Raw genomic sequence first — 24,815 nt, forward strand, 5'->3', positions numbered from 1 at the left:
TTTAAGAAGAAAATATCCAGATTTTAAGTACTGAAAATAATCTTTTCTATCTTCATTCTTTAAATGATAAACTCCTTAAAAAATATCCTTCTGAAAATTATAAAAGCATTAAACTCTTTAAAAGAAGTCTTCTATGCTTTCTGTATTATTTTATTATACTTGTGTCCTGTACAGTTTGTCAAGATAAATATTTGTATTCTCCATGTCAGATGTTACTCTGTTACTATTTATACGTTTTCTAAATGTTGCATAAAATTGTGATTAATACTGTGTTACAATTATAGATGAATAGTAACTGTCTCTGAGAGTCTAGATCAAGTGTGTTACACCTGCCAGTCTAAACATTTCCAGCTTCTAAGCAGAGGGGATGTTTGCTGAGATGTTGGGGTCTCCAAGTTCTGTGATCAAAACAATCATAAAGTTTACCTTAATTAATAAAGTTCTGGGTAAATGATTAAGTGTTAATCAACATTCAAGAAAGACACAATATAAGATTAGATCAAGAGGGAGAAAGGGGTAAAAAAGACCACAAGAGAGAAGGAGACAATAGGAAAGAAATTAAAAGGTGTGTGAAGTAAGAGGTCCATGTTTGAGATCACACAAAAGAACCTTGCTAAGAGCTTGCCATTCCATGTTTTTAGGGAACTTGGATTTCCTGAGTGAAGAATATTTTGGTTAGGACAGCATTTCATGCTGAGTGGTTATGTTTTTCAAATAGAGAGATAGGTTTCCATTTCCTTTGTGGCGTTTGGATTTGCAGAGAGAGATTTAACTGTAGGTTGTATTGTATTTAGGTTAAAAGGCAGTATTTCTCTTATTCTGGCTTTGGTAGGCATTAAGAGTTGAATACTTGGTAAGAGTCTGGGATGTTTTAGGACATCAGGCCTCAGGGATGCCTTGTCTGTACATGCTGTACATAGATAAACATGTACATTGTAACATTTGTGTGTAGTGTGTGTATTGTCAGTGTTAATAAACATTAGTTTAACCAATTGTGCCTGAATTATTACTCTTTTCACCAAAGCTGTGCCAGAGAACAAAGAATTCTGGTGCTTCTAACTATAGCAATAGGTTGGGTTTATTCTTGGAGAAATCTTGCAAGTGGGGGTTATGATTATTCATTTTACTTGTTGATTGATCTGCTCAGTCAATTACAGTTATTCACCATATTCATAACCCCCCAATTGTAACAATATGCTGTCCCTTTTGGCATTCCCTACAGAAGTCTTGAACTGGAATGTGCAAGGCGAAAATCAATGTTGAAGACCGAAGTCATTTCCTCTGGATTAAAGAAAGATAATGGTGGTTAACAGGGGGGGGAATGTAGTTGCATTACCTTTCTATCCAATTTTGAATTTGTTGAAAACAATCTATTTCTAACTAATAAAATAAGCAAGAGAATGACCTGATTTCCAATGTGAATGAAATACATCAGTGTAATCCTATCACAGTATATAATTTTGGGAATTATTCATATCAGACAATATTGCCTTTTTGCAGAAATGTGCTGCCGAATAAAATCTTTCACCTAAGAGAGTAAGTTCTAAAATCATTCATTGCATCAAACATTTAATCAGAAATCCAGTAATATTGAGTAGTAAACCTGGTCTGGGTAATACATTTGCCAAAATGTCTGTTTGCTCATATAATCAACAAGTCTCCAGTGAGATGGCTTTCTGTTTGTTTTAAATGTTACTTTCCAATTTTTACTTTAAAAGTATGTATATATTTTGCAAAACTGTTTCATTTATGCTTTATTTAGACTTGTTACCTGACAAAAGTGGACAAAGGTTTCAGTTATTACTTTGTTAATAAATAATTAAAATTCACTCTCCAAATCAGAAAATCAAAAAAAGCTTGAAGAATCAATTGCACCTAACCGCAGCTGAGACACTGGAGTCCTTCCGGATAAGTGTTTGTGGTTCTTGTTCTCCTATTAAATCCAAGGAAACTAAAACTCCCATCTAGGGACCATTTTGAACATCTGGTCATATACGTTTTCTTTATCTTCTACAGTTTGTCCAAAAATTTGCTTTTTCTAACAACCAAGATTGTGAACTCCTATTCTGTATAATTAAAAAAAATAAACTAAACATGCATGCATAAATACAGAAACATACACATATAAAATAACATCTAATATAAAACAGAGATGTGTTCCTCGATGGCTTGAGTGTACTCCAAGGAAAGCTAGAAGGTTGTATAGTTAACTCCCACGATGTAATTCTAAACCATACAACCTACTACCTCAACTCGGATGCACACAGTTTTCTGAAGTGAGACAATATCTTCAAGTCTTCCATTGGCAAAGCAACAACTCTTGCCTGAAATGCTTCTAAATCAGTGGGCATTTCATATTGACCGCATTTTCTGTTTTCATCTCTTAATAGCAGTGTGAGTCCTAAAGAAATTAGAATATTTACTGAGGAAAAAAAAGCAACCAAAGAAACAGAGACAAAGTAGAATATACTGTAATAGGTTTTACTGAATCTAACTTTATATGCTTTCCAGTAACTGAAAACATGGTCTTCTTTGAGATCTGAGCTCTTCTCAGGTCTAATATTTCAGGATATATGCAAAAATGTGGATCCTGTAGCATTGTTTGATAATACACTGAACATTGAAAAAAGCATAAAAATATCTAAACACTGAAATAAATTATGATATATAATCATGTTAATCAGTGTTGTGATTAATATTAAATGTCAAGATTTATTCAACAAGAATTTGATTTATTCTTGAACTAGTGATTTAACGTTCTAACACATCCAAATGAAATCTATGCAAAATGAAAAAACAAATCCAAATGTTCGTTCATAAACATTGATATGCACCGAAAATGAGAAAAGAAATGAATAACTGAAAAATGAAAAAACTACACATTACTGTTTAGTCTTAAAATGAGGTTTAAGACTACCCTTCTTTTGTCCTGTTTTTATTTTAAAAAAATGTACATTATTTTACTTGGACACAGAAAACACAGATTGCAGAAATAACAGCAAATAAATACTAAGCAAATAAAAATATTTGCAATATGTCTATTTACTTTGAGGTGTAGAATAATGAACAAAGGAGCATTAATATGCATTAACATTTTAAGCATTTTCGATAAAATATATAAAGATCTAAAAAGTACTGTTTATAGAATCAGCCAGGCAATAAATGGATGGACTATGTTTGTTTTAGATGACAAAATAACAATAACATATAGTACATCTATTTATCTTTTCATAAATGAAAGTACAAAAACTCAACAGTTGAGTTTATTCTGCCAACTTTAAGATTATTTCCAACATGACATTTTACTGTGGCAGTTATATTTTATGTTTATCTATATATTTACTTTCTTCTGTTCTTAGATGTCTTAGATTGTGGTAATTCTGTATTAAGTCTGTAGACCTTTACTAGTACAGTTTTAGATTAAAACAAAGAACTAAGATTGCAAATTATATGCAAAATGATAATAAAATCAGAACAACAAGATATTGTTAACCTGGTTAATTTTATTTCATACACACTAGTTAGAGCCAGTATTTTCCAAACATGTTTTTTAATAGGAATTATGACATTTATATTAAATGTCAGCTTTTATAGATATATAAAAAATGTATTACTGCATAACAATTTATTGACTGGAATAAAAATAAATCCTAAAATAAAATGAAAATAACATTATAAGTAGGAGCATATCCAAGGAGATTAAAGCGATCATACAGTATGTGGCACTGCAAAACAGTTATCATATGTTCAATCTCTAATGTTATCAACATTATGATAGCTCTACAGTACTTCACATACAGTACAGTAGCATAACACACAATAATCCAACTGTTGCAAAACTGGTTTGTTATTACTTTTGAATAATAAGCAAGTAAATAGTGATGAACAGATGAGTTAGGTTTTTAGTTTAAAAAGTTTTAAGCAGAATATTAATTTCACAGCTTCAGAATCGTAGAATCCAAATTAAGATGGGTTGGAACACATTCACATAAAATTATTGGCGCAATATCTTAATAATTTGGCTTTTATCAAAGAAACCCAATGTTTTTCTTTAATATGTTATTAGAAAGAAATGAACCTAGAGATGTGTGGGTTTCAATAACTGTACTGTTGTTAGTAGTTGTAGTAGTGACTTCCAAAGGTTTTTTATAAAAAATACTTTAGTTTATTTGTTCTGGAATGAGAAAAATATAGCATAAGTACTGAGTTACTGTACTAATATTTGTTCTTATTTACTGTAGCTTGGCAAAGAGTCTTTAAATAGTTTTTATTTACATAAAAAAACAAGAACATTTATTAAACCCAAAGTGTGAGTTAGTGGGAGAATGACTGAGCACAAGAGGTCAGACTTCAACAGAGTTGTATTTAAGTCGCCCTGTCAAAGTACATTATAATTATGACACAGCAAGAGTAATTCTGAAAACATTAATTGTAACAAATAAAAACACTGCTATGAAAAATGATCTATGTAGTTTCTTTGTTTCTGCCTTTGCTCCTGCTGTAGAATCAACGTAATGTATGCAGCTTAATGTGCACCAACACATACTTTTTCCTTAGTTTCCTTAGTTCTTTCTAAGTTGCATGGATATCCATTGGTAACATTTGCCATTACCAGAGAAAACATGCCTTTGTGTATTGAAATTTACACAGAGCAAGCAATACTATAGGATGAACAAAAAAATTCAAGAACAATAGCAAGGAAATAACTAAACAAATAGCAATAGTAAATTCATGTATTCAACTTTTGTAGTAATGGGTTTTGCCATGCCACTTGACAAAGACCCATAGAAGCGAGCTTGTGCAGCTCAAATCACCACAAGATCGGATCTACGGGTTTATGACAAGTGGCTCATCTTAAAGACAGAATGAACAAAAACAAAGAAAAAAAGGTGTGACTAATTTTGGAAAAAATACATAATTGTGAGAACAGGAGAGCACTCTTAAGATAAACCTCCCATTAAGGAATAAGAATAAAAAGTAATTAAGCAGTCAGAAAAAGACTATTCCTTTGGCTTCATTATGTTTCTGTGAAAATGTTGATGTTTCTCCAAATGTAAAACTCTTTAAAGGATGCATTAAAACTACATAAATTATCTGTAGCATCATACCATATATTTCTTGTATAAAATCTATTTTCATTTACTAAAGACATAAAAGACAAAAGTAAATAATTTAAAATCACAGTCGATTTATATACCGTACCTGCCAACCACTTTCAAACTTGTTTGTAAAGGTCTTACCAGTTACAGTGTGCCTTTACCATTTGAAATTGATCATAACTAGGAAAAGCAGAAACATCCTTCTTCTCTCACCATATGATAAATGACAGTGTACTACAGTGTAAAAACTTCCAATATATTTATATTTTTACAATATGTATATCTTTCTTAACCAATGATTTGTCAATCTAGTTACTTAAGGCATGTCCTACTGCTAACAGAAAAAATTGTTTTATAAATATTTAAGAGCAAAACATTTTATACTAACTTAAATACAGCAGTCTAAAAAGGTAACTTAAAAGAGTCTCTGTAAACAGCATGTGTTTTCCGCACAAGGTGTTTAAAACTCTTCGACAAGCAACTTTTATGAAGCAATTTGAAAGAGCAACAGAGGAATACACTTTTCTTAGGAGCCATCTTTTCACAGAGAAATAATATATTTTTATTCTGTGTAAATAACAATGTAACTGTTGAAAACAGCATGTTGCTTATGAACTGCTGTGGCCTAACTTTCTGGAAATGTAAAATCTTGAAATATAAATTAATATCCACTTACTTTGTGATGCATTTTTTATATGCAGCTTTCCAAGCCCTTTACTAAAAAGAAACACAGGAAGAATCATTTAAAATAGTTTAAATGACACTTTAAAAGCTAACAGGCATCTCATTTAAATACTAAAGAGACCTTCTAAACTTAATGACTGTTTCTATCATTTTCTTTATTTGTATGAAATTTAAAACAGTGAATGTTTCAGCACATTTTTAATGGTTAGTTTTACTGTTATATCTCTGATACCTTGAAATATTTTTCTGTCCTATTTTTTCTCACCATCTACTGAATCTATATCAAAAAGTCACATTGCAATTAAAAAAAATTAACTTAAATTATATATTAAAATGTATGTAAAATACACAAAGAAAAACTTTAGACAGGAAGTCTTTTCTCAGTTTTAAGGAAATTAAAATAACTATATACAGTATCATTCTTCACTGCATTCTACAACAATAAACATTTTAAATTAATTCATTTGGTTCACATGCATTTTTTTCCTATGTTACATATGGAAAGTATTTCCTTTCAAATGAAAAAAAAACTATGACTAACTCTTTTTATAAAATCACTTTCTTTGATGCTTATCCACTTGTCTCTTAATTTTGTAGTATTTTGAGATTAATGTGATTTGACCCAAATTGGTCATGATGTACTGTACATTTTCAGAACAATATAGGAAGTCACGGAATATTGCAACTAAGACATTCTCTTTTCACAAAACATGACATGAAGTGTTACAAAATGTTCTCAGACTGTGAGGAGATTTACCTTTATTCCTGAGTTTCCTTGGTATTGTTGGGCCATCTGTGTTTCATACTGTTTTTTTTTATTCTTACTGAAACAATAAAATTTAAATCTTTGAGGAAATAACACTTCAAACAATGATCATTTACTTTTGAATTGTATAAAATGTGTACAAAATTGCATAATTATGGTCAATTCTATCTAAGAAAAAATGTCTTCTTGCTTTTGGTTTAAAGCTACAAAAAATACTGTACAGTAGGTTTTCAGGTTTGCTAAATAAAGCTACATGTACATAATCCACTTGCACACAATAAAAAAAAGTTATTTCTTTAGTTACATTTCTACATTATTTCACTATGCTATTAATAGACTTGCATACACTTTACAGAAAAGTTTTATTATTTAGTTTTACATACAGTAATATTTTTTTTTCAGTGGTTCTAAGATACATGATTTCGAAACTAACTTTTTTACTGTGATATTTCAATGTTTTAACATCTCAGTTCATAGTTACTAATACAGTTCTTTGGAGAGGTAAACTTGCAACATAAAATATCAACTCAACTAGTAAAAGATATTTTCGGGAAGATATTTTCTGTAAAACACTTTTACAACACCGTATCAGCTGTAGGAACATCATTACTGAACTTGGTCAAGTTTAACCTGTAATGTCTACGTCCTGTTCATACTTACATAAATGACAACTTCATAAAGTGTGACAAGAATTATTACTTCATGTTAGAAAATCATATTTATTAAATTAAAATAAAGTAACACATAATTTGATTTTAATCTCTGTTCCTAAATGGCAGAAAAGAGAAAAACTTAATTTATGAAGCACTGATAAACTCTAATTATTCTATTAAAATAAAAGAAAATTAGGTCAGAGGTCTTATCTTCTGTCCCTTATACGTCCAAAGTAATAAAGGAAGAATGCAAAGAAATTGCAATGCAACATCATATGAAAGTTATGAGAGACATAAAGCTCATTTCAACAATAAAGACATTGACCTGGTATGGCCTAAAAGTTTAAATAAGAAAAAAATAAAATTAAATCAATCAGTTTGATTTAAAATATTACCTCTTAAAAGAGAAAAAAATAACCATATTGGAGATTTATAAAGATAATGTTTAAATGCAGATCATAGAGTAACTTATTTCAGCCTCATTTTAATTTAATTAAGAACTACCAACTAATATTATTTCCAAAGGGAACCGATTAACCATGATTTAACAATGTACATTTGATTGTATTAGATGCAAAATTACTGTTTTGTCTTTCATTCAATTGCTTATAAGGAAAAGGATTAGATACCAGACTAATATGTTTGAACCATAAAATATACACATTAATAAAAATATATATACAACAAACTTTAGTTTTCTATGTAATGTGATTGAAGAAAACTGTAATAAAACTCTAGTCACATAAGTTAAAAATTTGACACGATTGCATAAAAAAAGATTTGTTACTAAACACAAGACAAATAAAAATCTCTTCACTTACAGAAGCAACAAGTTAATTTTCTCCATTTAGCAAACATGGCAAGGTTATTATCAATACTGCAGCAAATGTTTAGACAAGAAACTTAAGGAACATAATTTATAAAGACGTGAACAATTATTATGTAATGTAATTAATTATTAGTATTTAAGGATAATAAAAATAAAGCAGGATATATACCTGGAATCACTGAAACATTTTCAGCCCTTGTGAGACATATTTTGAAAGTTATAAACAATGCCAACAAAAAGGTGTTTTTTTTTTAAAAAAAAGTTCTGCTTGAAGCTCAAATGAAAAAAAAAACTGTGTTGGGAGGGAGAAAAATGCGAAAAGTCAGGCTCATGTCGATTTCTGCGCTGTTTCAGTTGCCCCCGACTGTGTTTTTGGCCCACACAGTATTTTTTGCTATGGTTCTTTGTTATTTGTTTTTGGTTATTTAAAACATATATTAATATATATTGAAAAATTTCAGTTTCAAGGTTATAGTCGCTCACAGCCACTTTGATTTGCTTTGCTGTAGGCTCCAGTGAATCCCAGGATGGAACCAGTTTGATTACCCCTTTTTTCTTAGCAAAAAAATATCTAGTCAAAATTCTGAGCACAAATCACTGCGCAAAGCTGCACCAGTCCTCATCACAACTGCATGCACCGTAGAGGTGTTGGGAGAAGCGGGCGAACTTTACCAAGACTTCTCTGATTTTGTCATATGTAAGGAGCAGCAACTCTGCTCAAGCAAGGGGGTGAGCAAGGCAAGGTGCCAGTTTACTTCAGTTTGCTGCGATGAGCTCATGTTCACTTCAGTCGCCCTAGTTGCCCAACAGGAATGCCTGTGCCATGAGACACTTGCAAACTTTTGTTCTTCAGCTCGGCAGAAGACTGTATGGAATCAAGTTATAGATTAACAAGAGCAAGAATACCCAGATTGCTGTTTTTATTTACTTTTTTGTCTTAGAGGTTAAATATTCTTTCTAACCTTCCTCTTTTACTTGTAGATAAGCAGCAGGACTTGTCAGGCGTGAAAAGGGGCAGAATCCTGGTGCCTTGCCAAAAAAGCCAGAATAAAAGGCGAAGTGGTGTTTCAGAGCTCAGTTGCTTGCTGAGTCGGGGTAAAGTCAGCGCTGTATGATCCGCCATTTTCTAAGCAATGCAAGGAAAAAAATTAAAGTCTTTCACAAGCATTGCTTTCCAAGTCTCTCTCTCTTTCTCTCTCTCTCTTGGCACCATTACAAAATCTCAGCAGTAAGGTCACATGATTCCCTGCCAACAAGCGGAGTGTATTCCCATAAACCATTCTGCTGACATTGCGAAGGCATCTATTGTCTAGTTCAGAACCTAAGCTCAGCCTGCTCAAAAATACATCACCTTCAGGGGGGGAGGGTTGTTGGGAGTCATGGCAACATACACCTGGCAGGCTGCCCACTTTTCCTACCCATCAAGAAGAAATGGAATTGCGTTGCCTAATGTAATGATGAATAGGAATGTGTAGAGTCGTCCAAAGTAAATCTGATGCTTATATTGCACGCTTAGTTTTCACTGCAAACACTGGCTTCTTTTCATGATGAAAAGAAAAACAGAAAACTTCTCCTTTTTCCAGCTCCAGCAGCAAATGTTTTAAACTGCCTAGTCTGCATCTTTAGTTGAAAACACACCCAATTCTTCAGCTCACAGTGCTAGCCAGGGATCTACGTAAGAAGGAAAAGTTTCTCTTGCCTGCTTTCTCTCCACAAGACAACACTTAATAACTTTGTGTATGAGACCGTTTCAGGCAGCATAGCTCTCATATTTTAAATGCTTCTACAAAGTGCATTCAATCTCTCAAGTGATGTTCTTGATAATGGCTATATTTGTAGGCTGTATTTTGCTGTTTCCAAGGGTAAACTTCTGGCAACGAAAAAGTGAAGAAATACCATAGCAGATTGAAAAATTAACATAACATATTTATTTCTGTTTGTGGGGAAGAAACAAGGTATATCTCTCTCTTGATATCAACCACATAACAGTATACAATGCTTAATCTCTTTCTTAAGAAACAGATACAGGAGACAGGATAGGTGGTAAAAAATAAACTGTGTTGTTGCCTTTGATAAAAAGTTAATTTTACAGCTCATTTTTCTAAAAGGAAATAAAATAGTTGTATAATGATGTGCACATTGTATTTATTTAAATTCACTTTTCTTTCCAATTATAACCCAATATTCAGGTCTAGGTAGTCTTTTCTGTATGCCAACATCAATGTTTTGTTACAAAGCCAATATTGGTCCATGACTAAGAGGAGTTGGAAGAGCAAGATGGTTTGTGTCAGACTTTGCCCAGGGTTCACAGTGCACCAGTTTTTAAGAAATACACAGTGTGTTCCCAGTGTATTATTCATAGTGTTTTCAGAATGACCAAACATATCAGTGATTATCAGCTACAGAGGACGTAAATTCAGTTTTTTAAGTCATTACAAGTAGGTAATTCCAAGTCTTTGGGAGATACTGATCATCCCTATCTTTCAGAAAGATGAGTAGTAGGAGAAATGTATTTGTTCTACACCATTGGACTGAAGAGGATGATGTGGAAGGAGTAGTACAAAAGTATTTTCTGTTACAATATGCATGGCACACTTAGAGCTCAAGGATACCACTAAAGATTAAGACAGACTACTGTATATAATGTATGCATAATATGTTAATACAGGTGGGTAGCTGCGTCAGCATGCGTAGGCTGCAAAGGAACAAGTAATAGGTTTATTCCATGCTGAAAAAAAGAAGAAAGAGAACACAACATTTCGGCCGTGGAGCCTTCTTCAGGTGTCATCAAAGAGGCTAAGGAATTTCTAAAGCTGACAGCTCCACATCATCTTCCCTTCATAACTAACCTCATTAGATCTCTCAACTCTAAACTCTACCAGTTTTTCACTACAGAGAAGGACAAAAAAAAGACACCTGAAGAAGGCTCCACGGCCGAAACGTTGTGTTCTCTTTCTTCTTTTTTTCATATGTTAATAAATATTTTTATCATGTGGAATTAAACTCTGCTCCTTTTATGTTATGTAAATGAAATTACTCCAACCAGCTTCATAATTACTGTATTTCTATTTGCTTTTCTAAGACTCTTCAAGAAACCTATGAAGTTAAAAGACACATTACTAATTCATGCTTCTCCAAAATGCCTTTCTAATACACAAGTGCTTAGTTATGGGTATGACTGCAGTTATATTTATACTTAATAACGAATTAAAAAATATGTAATAATAATTGAAAAAACAAAATGCCATTATAAATATTTAAATATCTTACTAGATATAAATTTACAGTTTTAAAAATAAAAATCAGAAGTTATAATAGATGTTTAAGTTATGATACAGTATGAAAACCATTCTTAAAAATTCAGAGTTCAATGTATTTGAACTACTTTCGACTACATACTGTATACAGTACAACTTGCTAAGGTGTGATGCCAGGGATACATACTAGGAGTGAACTGGAGCACAGCATGCAGTGCTGACCATTTCATTCCTTGTGGAGCTGAGAGATACTGTATGAAGCATCTCTGAGTGAAAATGGACTAACTGGGAGTTAAAACTCTAAACAAACTAGAAAGATCTATTTAAACCTAACTCACCCCTCAACCTCCCAGGCATCTTCTCCTCTCTGTAAAAAGACCAAGTCCATTAATTGTGAATAAAAGCAGGTCATATAATTTTTCCAAGTTCTCAGTTTCTTTAAAATTGCTGCATAAACCATCTCTTTTTCTTCCTCTCTTTTTTCCGTGTAAAAATCTCAGTATTTCAAACATCTAATATTTTGTCATTTTTAGTCAATCTTTAGTTTATCTTAAATATGAAAATTTTGAGCATACAGATAATAAAGACAATCTGAATAAGAACTAAAAAAACTTCTAAATGGCTAAGTGCTAAGTAACTTCAGCGAATTCTGAGAGAATCGTGACTTCTGTAACATTCAAATGACCCCATTAAATTAGTCCTATACTTTTCTCTGGAGCCCAACATTTAATAAAAAGATATACATTGTATCGTACAAAGGTACATATGCATTTAATTACTTGTCCATGAATACTTTCATACCCAAAATGGAAGCATCCATATTCTTTTTGTTTCATGGACAATGGATTAGAAAAGTGCTCATCTGGTATATCTTATATATTTCGCTCTGCTCTTCAGCATTGTGAGATCATTTGGGCTAATTAATATTCACATTTCCATAATTCACAGTGATAGCTTCCTCTCAAAATATGCTATAATCCTAAAAAGATGTTATCTGAATGACACTTCTTTACAGTATATGCTAAGAACATAAGTATACTCTATATACTGTACTGTACTAAGAGATAATAAACATGTAACAAATACTATTGGTTCCAATTTTCATGTTTGCATTTCTAATACATTTATTGATGTATATATGTCTGTGTCTTAAGGCTTACAAACCATACACTGAGGTTTATGCAAAATTTAATACAGTAAAAACTGTTTTTTTTTGTAATTAGTGTTTCTCTGACAAGAAAATGAGCAAAGGAATTATAATATGATTTTACTCATTTTAAGCTGAGGCTTACTGGACAGAATCAGAATCATTCTGTGTTTTATTTCCAGCTCCAGCACTATTTCCATTATTACTAATTATACAGGTCCTCAGTGGCTAAGCTGGCTAAAAAGGCATATTGTGTGAGTCATCACTGGTTCAATTTCAAGCCGTTTCCAATTACTGATATGGACCCAAAGGAAATACTACATTGGTCCCTGCACTCCCGCTGACTGGGAAGGGTACATTTGTTTGAGTTTGATTTACCACAATTCACTTAATATCACAGTGAACTCTGCTAAGGCATTAGGGTGAGTGTCTACATGCCAAAGAAGTACAAGAGGATATAATATAAAGTACTACTACCTGTCATTTGAACTGTTGAGTGTGAAGCAGACAATTCATGTTCTATAAAGCTGAAGGATACCAGTTATTCTGGGCTCTTTTGCAGTTACAATGGCAAAAGATGAAAACCAGTCAAGTCTTCCTTCTACTGGCTGAGAAGAGGGGTAGATGATGAAGGTACCTACAGCTTATCATCAGGATTCATGTGAGCTGGAACAGCAGGTGAGAGAGTGAGTTAAATTTGGTTAGAAAATGAATGTATAGAAAATGTGTAACTACTTTCTTCATGTAAAATTGTGATTATGCTGAGTGTTTCTCTGTTCTCTTCCAGCAATCAAGTGGCTTATACAGCAAATAATGCTGACCCCACATTGACTTCTGTGAATTTTTTAGCTTTGTTAAAATGCAGTTTTTTTATTTTGAGCACCTCTGAATGCTGCATAATTTCTGTTTAATGCATTTATATGGACAGGATTGACTAACAATTACAGACAAGTAATTTCTGCACACGTATGCTCAAGTGTTAACTGTCTAGCTAGATATTTAAGATATTCAGGCAATTTCTTATATTACCTTACAAAATACAATATGTTAGGATGAGTATAATAAGAAATTTTAACTATTTTTCACCACTAAAGAAAGACTCTCGTACATATAAATGCAAAAACACCTGTCAAACATAAGCTTTGAAATATGATTTCTCCCCAGGGTATTTGACAATTGAAATATGTGCAAACAAATACAAGTATAATAAGCACTTATTTACAGGAGACCACATATAGTGGAGTAAATTGTTAATTATTTAAGTTTTTATGTTAACATGGTTTTCAACATTGATGTTATGTATCTTCATAACAGAACACAAAACTAGAACAAACTGTGACAACGGAACAAGTATCATGCAAACAAAAACTAAAGGAAAACAATTTAGTAAACTAAAGTTGTATAAAGATAACATTGATACATAGCAATGTGTAGTATACACAATTTATGCACTGCAGTATGTAGGCAAGTCCATACAAGATGAGGACAGGTCATTTTATTTTTATATTAGATGCAGTAGTTTCTAGTCAGTCATTCTTCCATTGCTAAAATTAATACAAAAAGTCTATTTTCTTTTCCTGTTATTCCTCACAAACCACGAAAACCAACTGATTGAGCTTTGAACATCAACACTGTAAAGTTTCTTTTGAACTTATCTGAACTTATTGTATCTATTTTGAAGTATTTTCATGATATTTGCACATCATTATTTTGAGTGCTAATTATTAATCACTAATTGATGATACTAAAGCAAGTTATAGTGCGAACCAAGGGTCTTCTGGATCACATTTCTCGTTCATTAAGGATAATTTCTGATATTTAAAAAGCATTGAGGTAGAGTTCAAAGAGAAGTCTTGCACAATGTCCATGGAGAGTAAAAACACTAGGTATTAAGAACAGGTTAAGGTAACATGCCTCTGTGAGACAAATCTATGTTAATAGAAATTAAATAGAAACTAAAAAAACAGCAATAGATTTAATCAGAACTACTTTTCTCTACTTAAATACCTTGTAGTCTGATCTAGATTTCAAAGTCTAAACCTCATCCGTACTGGGATGGCAGAAATTAAGGAAACAAATTGCTGCAGTAAGTGAAGTCTGTGGAGCAGTAATTGCTTCTCTTAGGTCTCTGGTGCAATTCCTATATCAATGCCTACGTATGGTTATTGAAGATACTGCTATGAGAGAAGCCATGCTTTGGATGACACATCTAAAATCTAGACTATCTGATTATTAAAGATCTCATGACACTGTTCGAAAGAGTAGGAGAATTAAGCCTGAAACTAGCTAAAATTCAGGGCTTTTACAGTTTGATCTAAAAGTTTAAACTATTCCTTTAAACTATTAAATTGTGTGAAACAAATTCTCATTTTTCGACCTGAATTGCTCTATAGTAGGGTTGTTGGTATGCTGTACCAAGGTGGCTGTCTTACTTTAGTGCTGAATGAAGAGGGTCACCACACATGTAAAGGGATTTCACCATTTAGATTAAATTGTACAATTTATATTACATATACTGTATAAATTATATAATTAAATACAGAGAATTATAATTAATTTCTATTTTAGGGGGTTTTGTCTGTCTGCATTTGTATGCACATACTGTATTGTGACAGATTGCAATTTTTCAAATGGAAATATATTAAATAGAATATATTTCATAAGATACAAACAAAACCCACTAAAGTAACTGTGATAAAAGAAAGAAATAAAAAATTTTGGTATGTCTGGCTTGGTTTGAGGGATTGTCCACCTGGCCATTTGGATAAACAAGACAAACAAATATCCCCTACAATAAGCCAGAGCTGGAAGCGTGTTATTTGCCAAAGGGCTGTGGGAGGACAGCACACAACAGGCCAATATCCTGGCTTCTTTCAAGAAAATGGTTGGATGAGATCCCTGGATCAATTAACTACTAAGTACAAGGTGGGTTAGATGTGCCTTTGGTCTGTAACCTTCACTATGTTGAACATATCCTTAATGTATTCTGTGATTAATCACTTTACAGTATATCTTGTAAACTGTTTACTCACACTTTACAGTTCTTGTACTGAAAAAGTGCTTCATATTATTTTTTGGTTGTATTAAAATGTTCTTTTCTGTTTCCCTCTTGGCACTGTAACTTTTCTGTTACCCTCTCTCAGCTGCATATCCAACTCTATACACTCTTTTTCTGTCCTTGCATCCTGGACCCTTTCACTCTGTAGAGTGATCTCTTCCTTCCATTTAACAATATTTAGTAAGGAATATTTAGGACATTTTTATCTGGACTTGGGTTTTACTATTTAAGGACTGAATTTGTTTTACATTTTATGTTTTTGAAGTATTATTTATTCTTCTACTGCCTTCTAGTTCACTGTTCGTAAACTCTGCCTCATTTCTTTATTGTCCATTTTTCTAAAATTATAAACCTTGATTTTTTAGCTTTTTGAATATACTGTACATCAAAAGTTTGAGATTTCAAGCATTCATCAAAACTTACCATATTATGTCTGTAATCTCCCAGTAGTTCTATTAAATCTATTATCTTAATTGTATCCTGGTTGTTTGAAAAGATCAGGTTAATAACATTATCTTACCTAGTTAGTACTTCCACAAACTGAGCTAAGAAGGAATCATCTTATTTTCAAATGACAAATTCTCAAGTTCAAATCATCTACTGTATTTTAATAGTAATACAATAGAGTAGTAGTCATATAATGTCACCTCTTCAACACATTGTTCCACTATCATCGTACACTTCTGCCCATATATGAATGGTGTGATCTGTAGCTACACCTATTAAAAAGCCTTTTGAATTTTTATTTTCCAGATTACCTAACCCATACAGATTCAAAAGTTCCCATACCCTCTTTCTTCAATTTTTTTTGTTTTGCAGGAAATTTTTCATATATGTACTGTATGTGCCCATATGATTACCTCTTCTGTTCTGTCTATCTTTCTGAATGTGTACTTTTCATGATTCAGTTACTACTGTCTCATAGCTCCAATGTATCAAAACCTGGCACTTTATTCCTTGTGCTTCTAGAAATGAAGCATACAGTAATTATTTAAGAACAGATAAAATGTTTTTTAAATGCGTTCATGAAGTTTCCCAGGGCGTTTATGATTTCACTAGAATTACCATGTTGTGAGTTCTCTACCCCCATTTATCTAATTGAAGTACAGCTCAAATACTCCATACAGTACCCCTTATGGTACATACAGTACATACAGTATAGTCACTTTATGAAATTACAACAGTGCATATAATGTTTTAAACTCAATGTGTTCAAAACCTGCAAACTGAAGACTTCTCGGCATAGCATAATCAGTATTAAATGTCAGAAAAAACTAAAGATAAACTGGACCATGTTGATTGCATAAGTATTCAGACCCTTAAACTCAATATTTAGTGAAAGCACCTTTGGCTGCAATTACAGACAAGTCTACTAACTGTGCTCATTCATGGATATTCAAAGACTTGGATCGTTTTTGTGCCCTTCTCCTGATCTGTGGTTTTGATAAACATCTTTATCCCTGACTTGCTTTGAATGCTCCTTTGTGTTTTTGTTTGAGTCTTTGCTTGAAATTCAGTACCTGACCTGAAATCATGAGAACCATCATGAGGCTCATGACACAATTTTTGTGTACCTAATTTAATTTAGACTTGACACACAAAGTGTTTGAATAATTAGGCAATCAAAATTCATATTATCGATTTACTTCTTTCTTTTTGTTTTTTTATTTTAAATGGAATAGGTAGTGTACAGAACAAATATGAATTGCTACCTCAAAGTGTTATGATTGTAAGTTTTAGAGCAACAAAATGGGAAAACTGCAAAGATCGAAATATAGTACTTTTGCAAAGCACTGTATGCTTCCCCAATACACAGCTACCCCTCTACAGGCCAAGTGCACCTGTCCGGCTTGTAGAGATCCCACCTATTCCAGGACCCCCAATGCCCCATAAACCCGTCTTTTCTTCACCGGTGTTTTAGCTGTTTGTTAAATCTACTTATTTCCTCTAGATCCCATATGCTTGCATGTGGCACAGCAGAATTCCAGAGAAGAATACTGTAGACATTTTACTCCTTAGCTTACCAGCTACAGTAAATGCTTAAAATGTGTCTTGTAAAATTATTAGCCTACATTTTAATTTACCATTTGTTCTAATTTGTACAATAGCAACTGTATCCAACCTATTTCTGGTTCAGGAGTTATCCACTCAATGTTGGAGATTTGCAACCTGGGTATCAAGCAGGCAAGACGCCATATGCAATTCTCCATCACTTGTGCACATTTCTCTGTCTAATAACGGTTTCCTACTATGACCACCTCCCTTCTACTGGGATTTGAGCTCTATCAGTTCTGCCATCTTCCTTCAGGCATCAGTGCCCATATCCATCTCCAGTAAGGCCTGTACAGAATGCACTCCCTTCCCTGTGGCTGCAGCCTATAGTCACCCACAATCTGCCTCTGGTCCAAAGACCCCTGTCTCCCTGCCCCTGAAGGGTAAACAATATCCCTATAGGTCTTTATACATGTCTACTAGCTCCTGCAAGTCTACAAATCTGAGATGCTGCACAACTCAGCAACCTGGGTCAGCAAGCCCACAGATCTTGGACAAGATATTCAACCAACAGACCTCTTTCACAGATGAACACGCCCAGGAGATCTCCATTCAGAAAGGCAATCATTCTGTGTACCAGATGTTAAATAAATAAAATAACGTCTTCTATACTGATCAGATTTTAAATGTAACACAGCAGTATAAACCTTACAGTTCCTTATTAGCTAGAGCAGTAAATAATAATGTGATTACTTGTGACTGTCTACCTGCTTCACACAAATCATGTGGCTCCTGAAGAGGCAATAAACAGGAAGAAAACAATTCTGGAAAAGAACCCTGGGAAAAATTCTTCCACACCCCCCAAAGGGCAAACACTCACAAGGTTCAGGAGCAATAGCTGATTTATTTTTACCTTAAACTGAACAAATTAAACAATGAGCAACAAACAAAAAATATTCCTCTAGCCAGATACTTCCTGTTCCTTTCTTGTCTATGCTACACCTGTGTGTACAAGTTTTTTATGACTTATCTGGGAAGCCTCTGTCTTAATTACTGTAATTAAGTAAAAGTACTGTAATTAATTAAAGTGAGTACTGAATGCACTGTTGAGTTTGCAAAGTCTAGAATGTGTCCTGTCCAGAAGAATGGAGGTTGTGCAAGTCTTTCTGCCACAAATGAACATGAATTCCAGTATTAATTTGTATTGTTTCCTGCCTACATGACAGTACAGCGAAAGTCTTTAAATACACAATAATATTGGTCAGACAGTTTAACTGTTATGTGGTTGGTGAATCTGTTAACTGATTTTATTTCACCTGCCTCAACTTCTATTGAGACAGTCGTCCACACACAGAGGAAGTCACAGAAATGCAAATCCTGTATTTCAGAGAAGATTCGTGGGTAGCAATCAATCTACTGTTGATTATTTATTCATAAAAACAATTAACACTGTGGAACCAATTTCCTTAAGTACTTATGAATTCATTACAACACACATAAACAATATTTTTTTGAACATAAGTAATTAATTTGACAATGTATCATAATAAAGGACAGTCTTTGTGACCATGTATATGTGCTCTGAATACTCTCAAAAGAAGGTGAATTCTACATTTAAAGAGAAATTAAAAAAGTTCTAAATCTGCAATTAATAACCAATGAAAGAAGCTTTTGGAGGCTTTGTTTGAAATTGTTTTAGATTATTAAGAATTGTGAAAAACGTAAGTGCTTTTTACAGTGTTACTTGGTATCTGTCAAATTGTTTTTACTTCCAACCTTTAATTAAGAATAGCAGGCCATACCAGTCAAAAAGTGAACATTGATAGGTGTACTGCAAAGAAGATATCCCATTGCAATTAAATAAAATTAGATTTTACAATATGATGAAACACTCTGTGACAAGAATTTAATTGCATCTTGAATTTATGATCATTAGAAAACTGAAAAGTCAAAATTGAGAAGGCACACTTTGTAGTGCAGTGCAGTACTGCATCAATTTGAGAGATTCTTCAGCAATTCAAAACACTATTACCCATGCAAAGGAAAGAAAGTATAAAAAATACAGTATAGTGTATAGTATGTATGTGTTAAAATACAGCATAGCACACTTGATTGTTTTAAGGACAGATCAGTAAGAATCTGAAACTACCGAGGAAAAATGCCCAGCTGCAATATAGAAAATTGTACATGTCACAATGGCTGTGACATGCAGAAACATAAAAAGCTGGAACATTGCAAGTACTGTAAAATATGAGTAACACAACCAGCGAAAGACTTCTGGAACTCTTTGCAAGAACCACAGCAGAGTGTATGTCCTTGTCTTCCACTTTTTTTTCCAAGACATACTGTAGCTTGCTTGTTAGAAATGATCAATGTGTAATGTGGTGCAACCAGAGATTACCTAATAAATTATCAAAATCCTATTCAATAATGTTTAAGAAAATTCAGTACTACAAATTCTTCATGTCATTCAGAAAATTCTTATGGCTAAATGTAATTTTTGTGTATATTTATATTTATTTTTTCAATAAACATCAGTAAATAAAAGCATTCAATACAAATTTTATTTTTGATAAAGTATTATCAGATTTTAATGAATGGAGTGTAAAGGACATGCATTCCAAATGTAATAATGTTTCTTTGCTTAATATTTAAAGTTTTCACAAAATGTTGTATTAAACATGATGAAATGGAGAAAACTTTAAAACGTTTTTTTTCTTAAACAAGAAGGTTAATCATTGTATGATTATACCTCTATAACACGAACATCCTTCTCATGAATGGAGACACTTAATCTTTCTTTAGTGGAAATTATATTGCACCTATACAAGCAGTCATTTTCAAAACCAATTTACAAATTGTTAAGAAAGAATCATTCTTAAATCTTTCTCAGCTCAGTCCTCTCAGCTCTCTTATTATTTACATAATAACAGGATGGGTATTCTTGCATCCCTTAAAAAAACAATTACTATTCAATGAAGGTGTGATTATATTATAAATTACCAGCTAAATATATAATAACTCTCATTATAGCCTTGACTCTCATCTACAAGTAATGCTTCTTTAAGCTTAAACAAAATATTTACTTCAAATTTCATTATTCAAATATAAAACTATAAATATAAAGGTTTCGTTACTCTTTCCTTTTCATTGCTTTGATTGGAAATTTGCAGATAAAGGCAATTTTTTTATACTTAAAACAATGAGTTAAAGCTGTTATCATTTTAACAATAACTTGGTTACAGATCAATTGTCTTAAGCAAGTTCCTCTGATCATCATAAAATTAATGAAACAATAAAAAAGAGGTCAATACTTTTATTCACAAATAGTTCTAGTTTGGGTGTGGTTTAATCATAGATGAGAGGTACTATGTCATATATACACTAGGTGGCAGCAAGGAAAAACTATGTTGATACAGTACAGAGTCTCAATAATACATTGTTAAAATAAGACTTTGTGTCCATAAAAAGACTGAGATCTGAAAGAAAAAATATTACAGCTGCACAAAGTCAATATACATAATAATTGAGCTATTTTAAACTCTAATTTTCCAACTCTTAGCACCTCTTTTACACTTCAGTTTAAATTCATGCTCCTTTCAGATCTACTCTATTGTGAATAAAACAGAACTGTCTGTTTCACTCATTCTAAAACATATGTGCAATAATGGGTAGTATTAATTGGAGAGGTATATGTATAAATGATAGTATTCAAATATAAGATGCTAAATATTCCAAGTGTCAGGTGTCCTGCTGTGTCATCATTCCACATAAGCTCTGAAGCATAGCTTTGAGGAGCTTAGCTGCTCACATGCAGAGGAGTTAAAATAAGAAATGGAACTGGTGAGCTGATTTCTCATTCCTGCTCAATTACAGCTAACGACAAAAAGATACAGTAAACCAGTTTCTTGAGAGCAAAACCAAATTTAAAAACGTAATTATTTTTTTAAGTAGATAAGAAATGTAAATTGACATAATAGCCATTGTACTAAATAGTGTTTTGAAATGAATTCAAATAAAATGTCAAGATAACTAAATAGTCAACTCAGAAAATCTGTAATTTCTGAAAAACACTTGAAAAAGGGAGATATTCTAATGATTCCCAAGGGTAAAAAATTCAAACCATATTTCCATGGTACACCATTCTATAATTATTATACTTAAGCTTTGCCAAATAATGTTTTTCTTACCTGATTTATGATTAACAGGACAGTAGTGAACATTGAAATTAAAGAGGGAAAGTGGTTAGTCCATAGGGCATAAAGCAATTTGTATTAGTTAGTGATTCCACAGGTCTGTGAAGTCATATCATAATTCTCAGGAACCAATGGAAAAACATTAAGTGAAGTTTTCAAAATTTCTATCAGCAATAGCAAACCAAACAAAACAAAACCAAAACAAAGTTAGTTGAGTTACATTTTTTTTACGAATCTTATACTTAGTTTAGTTCACATGTAAAACATCACAGCAAACACAATCAGTAAATAAAATTAAAAGATTTAGATAAAACAAGATTTAAATAATATTCAAAACCTATTTAAAAATACCAACCATGTGACATTTAACATAGAGAAATGCAGAGTGTTATAGCACATTCAGGTAACAAAAGCACAAAGTGGGAAAAGCTGAGGTGGAAGAGACTATATACAATAGATACTGAAGACTGACATTAAGTAAGTGCTTGTCTAGATAATGTGAATATCATCTCAAAATAAAGTGAGGAAACAATATGATTGCAAAGCATAGAATTATTATGTTAAAATTGTACAGTAGTAGCAATACCACACAGAATATTGTGTAAAATGGTGGTCAAAATGTTACAAATAAGATATTGCTATTCTAGATTCAACCTTTTTCTGAGTTTAAAGTAACTGAAGCAGGGAAGTCTTTGGTAGAGTCTTTACAAAGACCTAATAAACATATTCATATTCCTTAAGGAACAAGTAATAGGTTTATTCCATACTGAAAAAAAGAGAAGAAAGAGAACACAACGTTTCGGCCGTGGAGCCTTCTTCAGGTGTGAGAAATTACAGATCCTTAAGGATATTGACCCAATAGACTTCTTCAGAATCAATGGTCAAACCATAATTAGAGAACACAACTTGAAATTAACTGGAACTGCTTTTAATACTGATAACAGAAGGTATTTCCCATGGTGCAATTCAGGCAGTAGACCAGCCTTGCACCATGAGATTTCAGTTCACAACTGTTTCTGAAAATGGATATATGTAACAAATATATTTTCATAAGGAAATAAAAAGAAAAGAAACAAAAACCTATTTTTAAAAGAAAATGTACTTCCTACTGAGATCTCTGTGACTGAAGGATTCCTTCTCCTGTTTCAAAACTGAACTCAAACAGTCAAACTGCCTTCAGCTCAATTGAGTGGCACAGAAATAATGCTTCCTTTGAAGAAGCAAAAAAAAATACAGAAAAAAATGTATTTCTGTAGCCTGTTTACAGTATGAGCATTTGGCCTAGTAACACACCATATAGAAGTCGGTGAGTTCATCGTAATTACTCAATTGCAAACATATGACAGGACGCATGACTTGCACACAAACTTTAAATCATCCAAGTTCTCTATTAAATTAATTCTTCAACTGACAAAAAAACACTTTTGGCACACTCTGAAAATGCTTCCTGATTCAACCATGAAGCAGTACTAAGAAAGGTTTGACATGCTTTGCCTATACAAACATATTAAAGTAAATTCTGCCTGAAATTGAGTCTTGAAAGGCAAAGAATGATATTCTATTGAAGACGAAAGCATCAAGGACTTACTGTATGTAATCATTCATTAATAACACAAAAAAAAAGAAATTTCAGATTCCAATTGCTAATAAACGTAAAGGTAATGAACTCCAGTATACTAATCACCCATGCACAATTAATATCTTTCTCAAATTCATTCACATGAAGTGCCACATATTGGTAAGGTCTGACATTTGCAATTACATTTAGGAATCATCTTACTCAAACCAGGAATGTAAGAAAAGATCAACTCTGTAATAAAGATCTTTTTTCCAAAATGACTTTCAGCAGCAGTTCTAATCAGAAAAAAAGTATATTTCACATTCAGTAAAAACAAATTCTAGTAACATGTCTGCACTGTAGAAAATGAAGACCCCCAGTTTCTGCTCTGTAATCCCTATTCCCTACTGCTGCTGCCAAAAACCTTCCTTTAAAAAGGTCACCTCGCAAAAGTGCATTAACTTTCTTGACCCCATGGCACCTCTCTCTCTCTACTCACAGAAGAAAAGAATAATGCTCTTGAATGCTAATTCCTTTCTAATTCTTTTCTTCTTATTGCCTACTCCTTTGTTTATACCTTATTTTATTAAGAACTTAATGTACCTTAAGCGAATGTAAATATATTTGCTAAATGTTTCCAAAACATTATTATGAAGCAGTTTATTCAACAAAGATTTTTTTTCATAAACATTGCTATAGTTATGGATATAGTTCCCTATATGCATACAGATCTACTGTATGTTAAGGTTTTATGAAGACAGTTAATCAAGGAATATCAGAAGGTTACACAAAGCTCATGAATTTTGTATTGATCTTGGATACCCTTTCTGGATGAGTGAGTTGCAAAGTTTGCTCCCTAAACTGGCTTGGACTGATAAATCATTTTCCAGAAATTTGAAAACATGCCTTAAAAATGATAATTGTTGATGGACTCTCATTTATACCTGTGGTCATAATCCTGGTCAACAGATTGTTTTGTGCACATATACAGTATGTGTATTGTTTGTTTGTGTGGGTTTTATTTCTTTACATTGTCTTCTGGTGTAAAACTAATTGCCTCTTGGGGATAGTAAAGACTCACTCTACTCTAGCTTCTATATCACCATTGACAAGTTTACACACAAAATCAAGTTTACATTATAGGAGGTCTATAGTTGCCACACCTGACTGAAGTGAGCACTGCATTTATCCTATCTGGTGGAGTGTTTGGTACTGTGTGGACAAATACTGAAACAAACCACTCAATCATAAACATCCATTCACCCATTATCAGAAAGCTGCTTCTTCCCAGAGCCTGAAAGATATGTTTATACTCCGGAGTGAACTGCTAGGAATAAGACATTTATTTAACCAAATTATAAGTACTTTTTGCACTGCAAAAATGTGCTACTCAAAACCATTACATTATAGACTAATTATTGCACATCCACAGAATTGTATCTACTCAAAGATGCTTTGAAAACAAGGGATAAACCATTTTAAGTTTTAGGCAGATAAACTAAATCAAATGCAAAAAGGCAATTTTAGGCAGATTAAAAGTTAATCCCTATAACCTACATTTTCAGAGGCAAGGTTG

At 32.6% G+C, this 24,815-nt stretch overlaps 1 protein-coding gene across 7 annotated transcripts in view; it reads right to left on the bottom strand.

Annotated features, from left to right (window-relative positions):
• LOC107076482 (uncharacterized) overlaps positions 1-24,815 on the bottom strand; it is a 139,281-nt gene that overhangs the window by 37,262 nt on the left and 77,204 nt on the right. For 5 of the 7 annotated variants that reach the window (XM_069189774.1, XM_069189773.1, XM_069189772.1 and 2 more), the window contains 2 exons: positions 6,541-6,607; positions 5,776-5,816 (listed from right to left, as the gene is read on the bottom strand). The gene's annotated coding sequence lies outside the window, so the exon portion shown is untranslated. Of the gene's footprint in view, positions 1-5,775; positions 5,817-6,540; positions 6,608-8,200; positions 9,295-12,912; positions 13,102-24,815 lie in introns of those variants that run through there. The other 2 variants (XM_069189771.1, XM_069189775.1) reach the window with 2 other exon arrangements.

This window comes from Lepisosteus oculatus, chromosome 5 (assembly GCF_040954835.1).
Source record: "Lepisosteus oculatus isolate fLepOcu1 chromosome 5, fLepOcu1.hap2, whole genome shotgun sequence".
In the NCBI taxonomy this organism is placed as follows: Eukaryota; Metazoa; Chordata; class Actinopteri; order Semionotiformes; family Lepisosteidae; genus Lepisosteus; species Lepisosteus oculatus.